The sequence below is a fragment of the Sminthopsis crassicaudata genome, chromosome 1, assembly GCF_048593235.1.
Source record: "Sminthopsis crassicaudata isolate SCR6 chromosome 1, ASM4859323v1, whole genome shotgun sequence".
Classification (NCBI taxonomy): Eukaryota; Metazoa; Chordata; class Mammalia; order Dasyuromorphia; family Dasyuridae; genus Sminthopsis; species Sminthopsis crassicaudata.
The window spans coordinates 543,524,109-543,537,447 of NC_133617.1; the positions used below are offsets into that span (position 1 = coordinate 543,524,109).

Consider the following 13,339-nt stretch of genomic DNA (forward strand, 5'->3'; position numbering starts at 1 on the left):
AATGGTTGAGAGTAGGAGATGGAAAAACCATACCTAAGTATTTCACTCCCAGTAAAATAGAAAGAAACAAATAACTGACTCCACACAAAAAAGAAAAAAAAAAAAGAAAAGGGAAAAAAAAATTTGTCTTAGTTGGAATGGGAAAAAAAAAAACCAAAAACCTAATTCCAACTGTTTACTAGAAAAACAAAGAACAAAAACACAAAAAATTTGTTCAGATGAAGTTTCCATAGCTTTGAGTATTATCAATCTCATGAAGCCCAGCTTAAAAAAAAAAAAAAAAAAGCAGCATACTTTCTTCCATTTCATCTCATGAATGAGAAGAGTTATTCTTTGCTGCTTGTCATCAACAGGGGATGGACATGTAGTAAATTATGTTGGTGATTTCTGTAAAAGAAATTCCAATTTGGTCCACAGCTTAAAATCCTGTAGGCAAATATCTTCTGGATAGGGAGATAGGACACAATAATAAGAGGAGTTATTGACTGCATACCATAAATATAAGTGATTAAGATTCTTTGGTGCTTTTTCTTTTGCTTTTTTGGTCAAGTGAATTAAATTAAAATTATTTTATATCAAGTATGTAATTCCTTCTCTCTTAAAAATTAGTGGAGACTGGAAAAAAATAAACAGTCTGCTGTCTTACTAGTCATATGTCTTACCATAAGATAACAATAGTATTTTTATGCTTCAAATTTGGCTTCAGATTTTTAAATCACTAATATTTTTAGTTAAACCAAGATTGTATATTTTAATGGATTTATTAAAGTCATACTCATCTAATTTCCTTTTTGATTATTTTGTTATACATCATATGCCTCTACTTTCATTTACCTATGTCTCTTTTATTCATTATGGAAATATTTCTTAAACTCACTAAAGATAGCATCTTTTCCAGCAGGAAGTCTAACTGTGAATTCTCCACAGAGATCTTAAATGGTATACTATATCTTATAATTTTATAAGGTTTCAATAGATAATGGATGACATTTTGATAATTTTATGCCTTGTATAATTAATATAATTTTAGATAATTGCATACAATTCAGGCCCTGTATAATTCAACTCCAAAGATTTGAATTTTGAAATTTAAAATATTTTAAAAGATAATTTTCTTGAAAATGTTTATCATTCATCATTTCCTTCACTTGAGAACTCACAATTATCCCTTCTATGGTTTTAACCTTATTTGTTCTTAAAAGTTGATTTTTTTTTTCAGAGAGAACCTGTATTATTTTGACATACACTGCATTTTTCCTTCAGTTCCATTTAATTTGTAATGAAACCATGAACACATTTAAAAAAGTAATTCATGATCAGTTTACCAAATTTTTCTTTTCTTTAGTTCTTTCCCTTAAGGACAATTTTATTCTGTTTGTTTGTTTGTTTGTTTGTTTGTTTGCTTTGGTTTTTAATGAGTAGAGGGTTTTTTTGGTGTGTGTTTCTACTCTTTTGTTCATAATTAAAGAAAAATATTGTGTATTCCCGAATTGTAATTCTAAAGAAAAGAACAATCCTTTTCAGATAACTATAAATATATTAAAATACTTTCATATTTAATGCTTCTCGGAGAAATTTCATGTTTCTAATACATTTTGATACATTATTAAAGGAGATGGTGCCATTTTACTTTAGAAACTAAAATTCAGTTTAATTTTTGGATGTTAAAATAATGAAAAAAGGATTTAGGTTTTGAATTCTTATACAAATATTTGAATATATGTTGTTTCTTTCAAATAGATAACTATTGGTAATACTACCTATTATATTCCTTTTGGGATCACAAAAGAAGTGTGGAATCTCCTATCTTGTCATGCTGAATTTCATCATTAATATCTGAATCATCTTTTTTAACTTCATTTGAATCCCAAGTTTCTTGTGTTTTTGGACAAATGTCTTTGAATGTATGAAATATATCTGCCATTTGGTAATAGATCTGGAATATTGCATATTATACCTTGAAGTAATTATTAATTTATGTATAAAGCAAAAGAGCAAAAATTTAATGATCTTTTTGTTCTCTTAAAATCACAGAAACTTCAAGTGGCACATGCCAAGATAAATGTAACCAGTCAGTTAGTAGTCTATCACAAATGATGAAGAACAAATGAGTTTATCCCCGTCCTATTCATCTATTTTACAAGCAAATAAAATTCACAGGTTTTCTAGAGAAGAAAATTTTGTCCCTGTGACTTAGTTAATTACATACATAAAAAAACTATTCAGCTTTTGACTCAAACTAAGAATTTAAAAATTATGCACCCATATCCACAACGTATTAAGTCTTTTGAGAAAATAGAATTATACATAATAAAAATATTTACCAAATGATATCGGGCATACAAGTGACAGAATATTCCACTATATATTTAGACTAAATGACAGCACATAAGAGTATGTTTTGGCCTGCTATGACAGAACATAAGCCAGAATTTCACAGTGCATACACACTGAAAAGAGATAATAACTTTTCATTGCCTTTTCACCATTTCAGATCCTGTCACTTCAATGAAATTGTATAATTTACATCAAAATTCATTATCAATAGGGGCAGCTAGGTGACGCAGTGGATAGAGCACCAGCCTTGAATTCAGGAGGACCAGAGTTCAAATTTGGTCTCAGACACTTAACACTTCCTAGCTGTTAGACCCTGGAGTAAGTCACTGGGGTGGGGGTGGGGGAATTCATTATCACTAAATAACAATGGGTGATTTAATTACATTTGCATTTTTAAATTCAGCATCAAAAAAATACATATAAAAGACCAAGAAATTTCCTTGACATACTTGCTAAATTTCACATATTATAGTCAATAATACAGCATGGTATATATAGAGTATTGGACTTGACATAAGGGACCTTGGTTTCATATCCTGGCTCTGATATTCATTTTATCTCCTTGACCTTAAACAAACCAATTAACTTTTCTGGACTTTACTTCTTCAATTGTAAAAAGAATGGATTGGTTTCTTCTAGGTATAAATCCTACTTTTTTTTTTTTTTTTAAATTACTTTCTTCTGGTCTTAAAAGAAAATGAAAAGTTATTATCCGTGGCTAATTTTGGATTTTAAAGTTTTCCATTGTGTTCACATATCCCTTTATGGTGTCATGGATTTTTCATACAAACTAAATAAATTCCATCTATTAAAAAGAAAAAAGAAAATAAATAGCTACATTAGAAATTCACCTAAATAGATATTATTAGGATTAATGTGTCCAGAAATGCTCACAAATATTCAATTGTCATATTTAATCCTGAAAAAATAATGTACTAAATTTACAATATAACAGCTGTAATATCTTTCAATTCTCACTTCAGTGAGCAGGTCAAAGGTTCTCATCAAGACAAAATTGGATTTGTCAGGAAATCTCTACTGCTATTGGGGACAATGGCAAAATCTCTCAACTATAATATAACTGAAATCTCAGTGAATGATGATTAAAAACAAAAACAAAAACAAAAAAAACTCTACAATAAAAAGATTTTATTTCATTGGGAATTTAAGATGGGGTGAGTCTTCTGGAGTCCAGTGACTAGACTCTGGAAGAGAGAGATTGAAATGGGATGAGTTAAAAATAGATAGGAAAAATAATTCAGAAGTTAAGGATAAATTAAAAAAAAAAGTTTTGGTTTCAATTTTCCATAAAAGCTAAATTTCAATGTAAAAAATTTCAATGCAAAGGTTTCACTTCCTCCTCAGCTTTGAGAGGATTCTTTATTATACATTTACACCTGTACTTTTCTTGATAATTGATTGGATATATTTAGCTTCCTATCATTTTCCTGAGACATAAAGTCTGAATAATGTAACAGTTTATTATTATCTGTATATAGAGATTCACTCCTTCCCTCACCCCCTTTCTATTATAAACGTGTGGTACAATGTCATATCATCTAAGAGTAAAGCTACTACCATCCATATATGGTAGGGTAATACAAAATGTTCATACTTGTATTGATCCTATCTCCCAGAACAGGTCCTGGTTTCTTTATTGTTTATAATAATAAGCAATAAGGTATTTCTTCCTTAAATTTTTTCTTTGATTTTATTTTTTTTCATCCTTTATTTTTCATTATTTCCTCATTTATAGTACTGAATTTCAGCATTTTTCTTGTGTGATTTTTTCTAAGTTCCTTTGTTAGATCTTAATAATTCTCTAGGCCCCAGCTTCTTAAATTGTGGGTTGCAATTCCATGTAGAGTCTGATAACTGAATGTGGAAGTTGCAAAACTGTGACATTATCAGTAAATGTTTGATTTGTATACTTATTTTATACTCTTATAAACTCAGGGTTACATAAAATTTCCTGGACGAAAAGAGATCATAAATAGAAAAAGATTGAAGAAGCACTGTTCTAAATCATGCTAAATAATTAGATGTAAAAAAAGACAATTTCTAAATGTATTTTTATTGTGAAATATTTTAAATGTGGAAAACTTACCAATTCATAGCTCAATATCTGGTATATTTCTTTGATTTGTTAATTTTTTTTTAAAATCTTGATGCTTTAGGAATATTTGCAGAAAAAAAATTTTCTTTTTTTTTTCCAGTTTGACTGGATTGCATCTCCATTTGCCAATTGATTATAGTATTGTAGCATAAATTAGACTTTAAAAACTGTAATGAATTGACTGTAGTTACTGCTTCAGAACAGTGAAATGAATGGTTGTCAAGTGACTGAATATCAATAAGGAGAGTATGAAGGGTGTTAGAAGAAAATAATTCCCTTCACTTCCCATTGCCAAAAGCACTGGATAAGGAGTTAAAGAGATGGATTCTTGAATGTGACTCTCTTCTTTCATGTTTCTTTCTTTTTTATTTTAGAAGACAAGCTTTAGGTGCTTTATGTACCTGAAATGTTTAATTGAAATATCTTGACTGTTTATAAGCCAGAAGTAATCTTTGCTTGTAGTCAAAACTCAAAATAGATACAAATCTACTCTTCTAGATATAACTTTATTGATTATACATATTATGTGAATATTTTCCTCCTGTGATACAGACATTTTAAAATCTACTTCAAAAGCAAGAAATCATGTAATATTAATAGTAAAAGGGAAATCCTAATTTTAAAAATGTTTATAATGAAGATGCTCAAATTAAGGGAATATTAGTAGAATAGTTTTTCTTTTTAAATTGAAGAAACAAAAGTTTCAAAAGTAGAGTTAAATGTGATGAAAAAAGTTGTCTGCATTGGATGAATCTATTTCCTTACAAATATTTTCCCTTAATTCCTTGAAATTTGAGAATGCACTCCAGGCACTCCACTGAAAGAGATATCTAATGACTTCTGTTATCATCTTACTTAAACTGTCTATAGCATGACATTGTTGACTTGCCCTATGTATCCCTCAGATACTTTTTTTTTGCTCTTTTGGCTCCTAAAATACCATGTTTATCTATGTTTTTGGTCTTCCTTCATGTTCCTTTTCTTGCTCTTTATTTTCCTTTAATAATACTTGTCATTTCTTTGGCCTTTGCTACTTTTCTTCATTAACTCCCAGATCTATCTTCTCAGCTTTCACCCTTTTTCTAAACAAACATTCAATTGTTTCACTGTGACTTCATATAAAAAACAATCTTATTATCACTTTCCCCAAGCTCCTCCTCTTTCTTATCTCATTATTTCAATAGGAGCAACATTCATCTAGTTTTTTATATTTAAAAGTTTAGCATTTTCTTTTTCTCTTCCATCCAATCAATTGCCAAATCGACTGTCATTCTTGTGAATTCCATCTAGATGATACTGTCTCTTAAATATTTCCATTGCTTCCCCATATGGAAGTATATCAAAACTTTCTTGTGAGCTCAATTAAAAAAAAATAGGAAATAAGATTTTTTTTTTCCATCTTGATGTATTTCAGACTTTTTCCTTTAGGAAAATAAATATAAGCATTGTTTATCAAGGGTGATGACCAAGTTTAACTTTTGTCTAGATAAGATCATTCCCCTCCCCCATTTTTCTGAAGATATTGACACCATAACCTACTTAAAGGAGTTGTCTTCTTTTCAATTCAAGAATTAATATATTTATCATAGTAAATAAGATTATCTCATCATAGGCATGAATCTTGTGTAACTATATTAAGTACTAAGTACATGTACTGAACTAGAGAACTATTCATCACCATGATAAACTAGATAACCACTGTCTTATCAATTCCACTGACTTAACACCTTGTAAGAATCCTTGTTTCAAGTACAAAGTTCTGGCCCATAACATCTCCCACTGTCTTTTGTTTTAGAGACTTCTCAAGGAGGTGAGAACCCTAAAAAGGAGGTGATCACGCCTTTCCTGACTGCTGAAAAAGTGGTTATCACACCTTCCTGATGTCTCAAGAAGGCAAATGAAAACATCAAAGGGAAATGGGGAATCAAACCAGAATTAGCCAGTTTCTGAAGGGTCTCACTTGAAACAGGTATACATAGATCCATCAAAATGGGAGGTATTACATAAGCATATAGTAACATAGGCTAGTAGTGATGTAACAAACAACATGAATCAACATGTCCATTAGTCCTAGAAATAATTCAAAAGCAATCTATTATTCATTACTTCATGTATCAGGGAATCCAATGATTCCTGCAAGTTTTGAAGTCCTGTATTAGTGTTATCATGTTTCAGGGAATCCAATGATTCCTGATGGTTTTGAATTTCTGCAACAGTCTCATTATCAGCCATGCTCTTTCAGTGTCAGATGTTTCTTAGGTCTTCTTTTGTTTCAAGGTTTTTTTCTCTTTTTCTGTCTTCTCATTGGCAACCATCTGATTCCTTCTCCATCCGTAGAGATATAAGCAAACCCTCTCCCCCAAGCAGTTAACCTATCTGGTTCCTTCCATTCATCACTTTTTGGATTTCTCCTCATCACTTGGCAATTACATTAGCGCTGCTTGCACTGGACACTATCCTTCTATTGGGTTAAAAAGCCTGTATTCTCCCCAATTGTAATTTCTTTCTCCAATCTGATTGCTTTTTGGCTGATTGATCATATCAGAATATTGAAATTCTAAAGACTCTCTGGATATAAACTCAGCTGCCATCATGCTCCCCCTGTTATTTGTTTGAGGTCTTGGAGCTGGGCCCCGCTTCTCATTTCCCTGGGTGGATCTACATTCAGAGGCCCAGTGGAAGCCCTTGTTTCATTTTGGACATAGGGTTTTGGGTCTTTTCTCACCCTGTCTTCTCACTCTATCTTCATACTTACATTGGGCTTTCAGATGTCCTACTTTACCATACTGAAAGCATTGACTAGTCTCTTTGGAAGTCCCTTGCAAGAAGGACCCTGTCTTCCCATGTTCTACATCATAGCCTGGGCATATTTGTGCCCACTGTAGCACAGTGTTTTATGATCTCCTCTAAAGGAGCATCTTTGTGTAGTCTCCATATAATTCTTCTGCAAAACCTCATTAGCATTTTCCTTAGCCAGTTGTCTTATCATAATTTCTGTTGCTGTATTTTCACCAATAGTTCACATGACATCTGCAGACATCCCACAAAATCAACAAAGGGTTCATTTGGACCTTGCTCTATTTTCATGAAGACTTCCCCTCCATCTTTTCCTGGGAGGGAGCCCCATGCTTTGATAGCTGCAGCAATTTGCTCATATGCTATCAAAGGGTAATTAATCAGTACTGAAGCATCTGCATACTGACCTATGCCTGCTAGTTGGTCAAAGGTGATTTGTATATTAACTCCAGTTTGCCTATTTCATCGGGCTTGTATTCTACATAGTTCACTGTACTCTGAAAGCCACAAGTTTTATCCAGATTCTAAACATTTCCTTGCTACGATTTCCAATCACTAGGGGTTAAAATTTCATAAGCCAAATTCTCTAGTATCATCTTAACATAAGAAGATGTAGCCCCATAAAAAGTGCAACACTTTTTAAAATGTTTAATAATTTACAGATCAAAAGGAGTGTATCTTCTCCTGCTTTAACCTGAAGAATCAAGTTCTTCAATCACAGGGTATGCATTTATTTGTAAATCAGATATAGCCTGTCCTTCTTTTTTAGCTTTACCTAGTACCTTTTGTTATCTTATCATAGGCTGCTTTGTAGGTGGTGCTGATTGTATTACTACCCTTCCTCCTCATCCTTCTATCTCCAGCCATGAAGAGTTAATTGAGGGGGGTAGGTCAGGGGTTGGGGAATGTCTTAATGGCTCTTGCTGTGAAGCCCACACTCCTTAATTTAATCAAACTTGTACTTAACTCCTTTTTTGTCTAATTCTTCATCCTCTTCACCTAGTTTGTCAGTATCCTTCCCTTTCTGCACTTTACTCTTTTTCCTTGTTCTAATACTTAGATAATTTCCTAAAGCCAATTGTATTGTTATATGTATAAAGTGTTTCTTTAGGAATTGAATCAATACCATTATCATTGTAATATTCACTTAATTCCTCTCCTACTAATTTCTACTCCTCTTGATTTAATTCTTTTTCCTTTGAGAACCAAGAGGATGTGTACACTGTACTGTTTCTAAAAGTTCAATGATCTGCTCCCAAGTTACAATCAAACTTGGCTTTTAATGAGTTTAACTATGCTTTTGACATATTTTCCTTGAAGTGGAAAAGGCTTCTTTCTAAACATATGTACCATTACAGCTGAAACACTACTTTAGCCCTTTATAAAGTTTCCTTCTTGTCTGTTTTTGTAATCACTCTAATTTCTGGGTCACAGATGTAGGTCCTTAGTCCATGTTCAGACACCAAAATGTAGTGTTCTTGTTTGGTTTTCTGAAGGTCTGGGGGCAGCTTTCATTTCAGCAGATAATCACCACAAAAATAGGCAGGTGTTATAGTCCAAATCCATTATTTTCTCCTTCAAAATCTAGTTTCCTTGTCTGTAGCCCAGGTTAGCTTTCTTAGAGGTCTTCCAGAGTCTTGGTTTCAGTGTAGAAGCTAAGGAGGACAGGTCTGCCACCATGGTAGTGTGAGATGGGATGAATGAATCTCTCTGAGTCCAGGGGCTTGTGCTTCAGTCTCTAACCACCACAAATGTGGATGATGGAATGAATGTGTCTCTCCTTGGCTCTGGGAGCTTGAGCTCCTATCTTCCAGTCCCCTTGTCCTCTCTGGCTCTGACTCTGGCTGAGGCTCCCAGCTTATATGCTCTCTTATAATTACATTATCATGTAAAACTATATTAAGTACTAAGCACATATATTGAACAAGAGAACTATTAAGCACCATGCTAAACTAGATAACCATTATCTTTATCAATTCCACTGACTTAATACCTTGTAAGAATCCTTGTTTCAAGTGCAGAGTTTTGGCCCATAATACTTAAGGGGAATGATAAAGGAAGAAACTGAGTAATGGCTACTATGGAATGTTAACCCCAAATTTTATTTTAACATTATGATATTACTCTTGTTCAATATTCCTATCAATATGATGACCTCAGATTATCTTGGAAAAGAGATATGTCTAAGGCATGGGGATATGGAACGGTGGGTAAGGAACTGCCAATTTTGACATCTCTCTCCACACTAGAAATGGCTTGAATATTAGCTTAGTGATAAAATAAGTAAAATTATTTTGGAAAAACTTGTAATTAAAATTCAGAGTACAATATTAATATTCTACTCATTAGACTATTAAATGGATCAGATAATCAGATTCTAAAACCTAATAGAAAATCAGAATGGGTCCCAAACTGCTTCCGTTTAAGAGAATTCATGCTTTAGTGTAATTTTTAAATCCTTAAAAGAAGTTTTCCAGGATAGAATTTTCCAGCTTTGCTAACTCCTGATTAGATTAATGGAATCTGACTAATTGAAAGAATGACATTCTATGTCAAACACTATAAGAATTACTTGTGCACGTTTATTCATTCTTGTGATTAACTATTCTGTGCATGTTGCATATGATAACTCTTAAACCATGCCAGTGTAAGCAGTACCTTTATTAATTAACTGTGAGAGCCTTCCTTTAATAGCTGTAAATAGCCTATAAAGTCTGTAACTAAGATAATTTTAACCCCACCAAACTATCAGCAATTCTGTCAAGAGAGAATTATTCTCTCTTTTTTAGTAGTGGACATGCTATCAGCCATCAGATCATCTAAGACTAGTAAATCATGTCGGAATGAGGAAAATTCTTGTTGCCAGTCATTTTAAGAATGTCAGAATCATGTGGCTTCTGTTCAGAAACTCCCAGTTGGTCAAAACTGATCTTTAGTACTTTCTTCACTGTTTGTTTGTGATTTGCTTAGTGTATATGAATCGATTCTGAGATTAGAAACACAAAGTTCTAAAGTATGATATATTAAAATGAGTAAGTATTCCACGGTAAAGAAATTGTGGTAAGATCACAGAGATGACCCTCCAGAGATGCTTGACTACTTACTGAAGAGATCCTCTTGGTCTTTAGATAGTGCTCAACCAAATGAACAATGAACCCTCCAGCCTGTCAAGTAGATGATCTCATCAGCAGATTCTTCGGAAGAGGAAATGAGACTAGAAATGCTTTTGTGTACAGAAGAAAAAAAGATCAGATTTCTATTTTTAAAAATGTAGACTTAAAATAAAGTCATGTGTGTGTCAGTGAGCTTTGAAAATAAATTCTCTATTACATAGGTGATGTCTGTACTGATTGTCTAATTTAAGGAAAGTTGGGAAAAGCTCAGAATGGGGAATAGAGTATATTAAAAAGTCTCTGTAACAGGAAATAAAGCATTTGTATCTCATATAGTAGAGAAATCAAACATGCAGATTCTTACATAATATTGAATGAACTAAAATATTTTTAAGGATAATTTCATCTTTCATCGAAATTTAAAATGTATGTAAGGTATTTTTGGTTGTGTGAAAAAAGACATTGCTAACAATAGAAATTAATTCTTGTCTTTTCTATGAGTGTGTTATCTATTCAATAAAATGGTGTCTAACTAAGGCAATTTAAAATTTCCCAATGACTCAAAAAAAAGTGAAGTTTATTTAGCTTTCAAGATTCATCTTATATTACTTTCCTTTGTCCTCTTCTTGCTCATCAAACTGAACTCTGCTTTCTAATCATATTCCATTGTTTTCCATTTTCATATCTTTTTGTTCACATTATTCTCTATGAGAGGAATATTCTCTAAATTGGGAAGATCTCATATCCAAGTTTTATTTTTTCCTTCAAGATCTCATAAAATGTCCTGGACAAAGTAGTTGCTATAGGTACTTGGAAAATGTTTTGTTGAATTGAAATTGAATTGAAAGAGCTATTGATAGCAAACAACAAGGAAGATAGTAGAGCAGCTCCAAAATCAGAGGAGCTCCAAGATCAGAAGAGCAAAGGGAGGAAAAAAGGCAAAGAAAATATTTGTCAGAGAGGCAAAAAGTCTGCTTGAAAACATTTAAATCTTGGGAGTAGGATGTGAAGTAATTATTTAGCTATCTCCAGTAGTCATTTTAAAAAGGCAATTGGCAACCAAATTTAGCAATTTCCAATCCATTCAAAGTCTCTTAGCTCAATTTAATACTTTAAAAAGAACAACAAATGTAAGTTGATGTATAAGTTCACTAAAACTTTGATACCATTCTTCATACTCTTACTATTACAACTATCATCTTCCGATTTAGGAATATAAAGTTTCTAGTTTCACATGGGTAACTAAAACAAAACAAAACAAAACAAAATAAAAAATTAAAAGATGGAGGCTAATGCATGTGGCAGAATAATATAGAGTTAGTGTTCATAAGCTAGAATCTAATTGGTTCTCTTGTTTACCACACCAAATCAATTCAATTTTGTAACAGGTCTTCACTTTATTGTTAATATTAAAACATAAGATAAAGATATTACAAAAGAGAACAATCAGGGTAAAAAGAGCCTAAAGTAAATGCCAAATGAAGATTGATTTAAAGAATTATGCATGTTTAGTTTATGCAAGAGTAATGGGGTTATCATCTGAAGAAGAGTTTGGCTTGCTTGACCTCAAGAAACAGAACTTAGAGTAATAGGTAAAATGATGAAAAAGACTAGAGTATGATGTCAGTAAAGACTGTCTAGTAAATAACCAAAAGAGGAATAGTAAACTCTGAAAAATGTTAGTTTCCCATTCCTAGAACTTCTTCAAATAAAATGTTTCATCCCTTGTTAATGAGATCTGTGTGTGTGTGTGTGTGTGTGTGTGTGTGTGTGTGTATATGAAATGTATGTATGTATATCATGGATGGAATTTCTTATCCAGTATGAGTTTAACTAGATGGTCTCTGAGGTCTCTTCCTATATTTCTGAGGGACCCCTATTTATTTATTTATTTTATTAATTTTTATAATTATAACATTTTATTTGACAGTACATATTCATAGGTAATTTTTTTTTTTACAACATTATCCATTGTACTCCCTTCTGTTCCAAATTTTTCCCCTCCTTCCCTCCACCCCCTCCCCTAGATGGCAGGCATTCCCATACATATTAAATATTTTATAGTATATCCTAGGTACAATATATAGAACCGAATTTTGTTGTTGTTGTTGTTGTTGCAAAGGAAGAATTGTATTCGGAAGCTAAAAATAATCTGGGAAGAAAAACAAAACAAAACAAAACAAAACAAAACAGTGCTCATAGTTTAAACTCATTTCCCAGTGTTCCTTTTCTGGGTGTAGCTGATTCTGTCCATCATTGGTCAATTGGAATTGGATTAGCTCTTCTCTATGTTGAAGATATCAACTTCCACCAGAATACATCCTCATTCAGTATCATTGTTGAAGTGTATAATGATCTTCTGGTTCTGCTCATTTCACTTAGCATCAGTTGATGTAAGTCTCTCCAAGCCTCTCTGTATTCCTCCTGTTAGTGATTTCTTATAGAACAATAATATTCCATAACATTCATATACCATAATTTACCCAACCATTCTCCAATTGATGGACATCCATTCATTTTCCAGTTTCTAGTCACTATGAAAAGGGCTGCCACAAACATTTTGGCACATACAGGGGACCCCTATTTATAATTTCCAAGAAGTTTCTGAAAAACCCAGTCAGAAAGCTTTTTTCTTAGTCTTCATCTTTTTTGACTTCTTTGAAATATTTAACATTGTTTACCTCATTGATATTCCTTCATCTGGCTTGCATAATAATATATGCTTCCTTTCTGCCACTTCACTTTTTCTTCTTTCAAATTCCTTAAATAAATGTTTCTCAAAATTCTGTTTTCATCTACTTTTTCCTGATTTTATTTTACACAAAATTTTAGATCTGGAAAATGGCTACTATAATACTTTCTTTGAAGCTTTTTTGAGGTAATATAGTTTGTCCTAAAAATCTTAGTGCAGTTTTAAGTTTTAGTAACATCTAGGGTATAAAAACTACAAACTTATAACAAAAATTGAATTGCTAAT

At 32.2% G+C, this 13,339-nt stretch overlaps 1 protein-coding gene across 4 annotated transcripts in view; it reads right to left on the bottom strand.

The window, feature by feature from the left end:
- TMEM232 (transmembrane protein 232) overlaps window positions 1-13,339 on the bottom strand; it is a 185,910-nt gene that overhangs the window by 47,145 nt on the left and 125,426 nt on the right. The gene's annotated exons all lie outside the window — the stretch shown is intronic.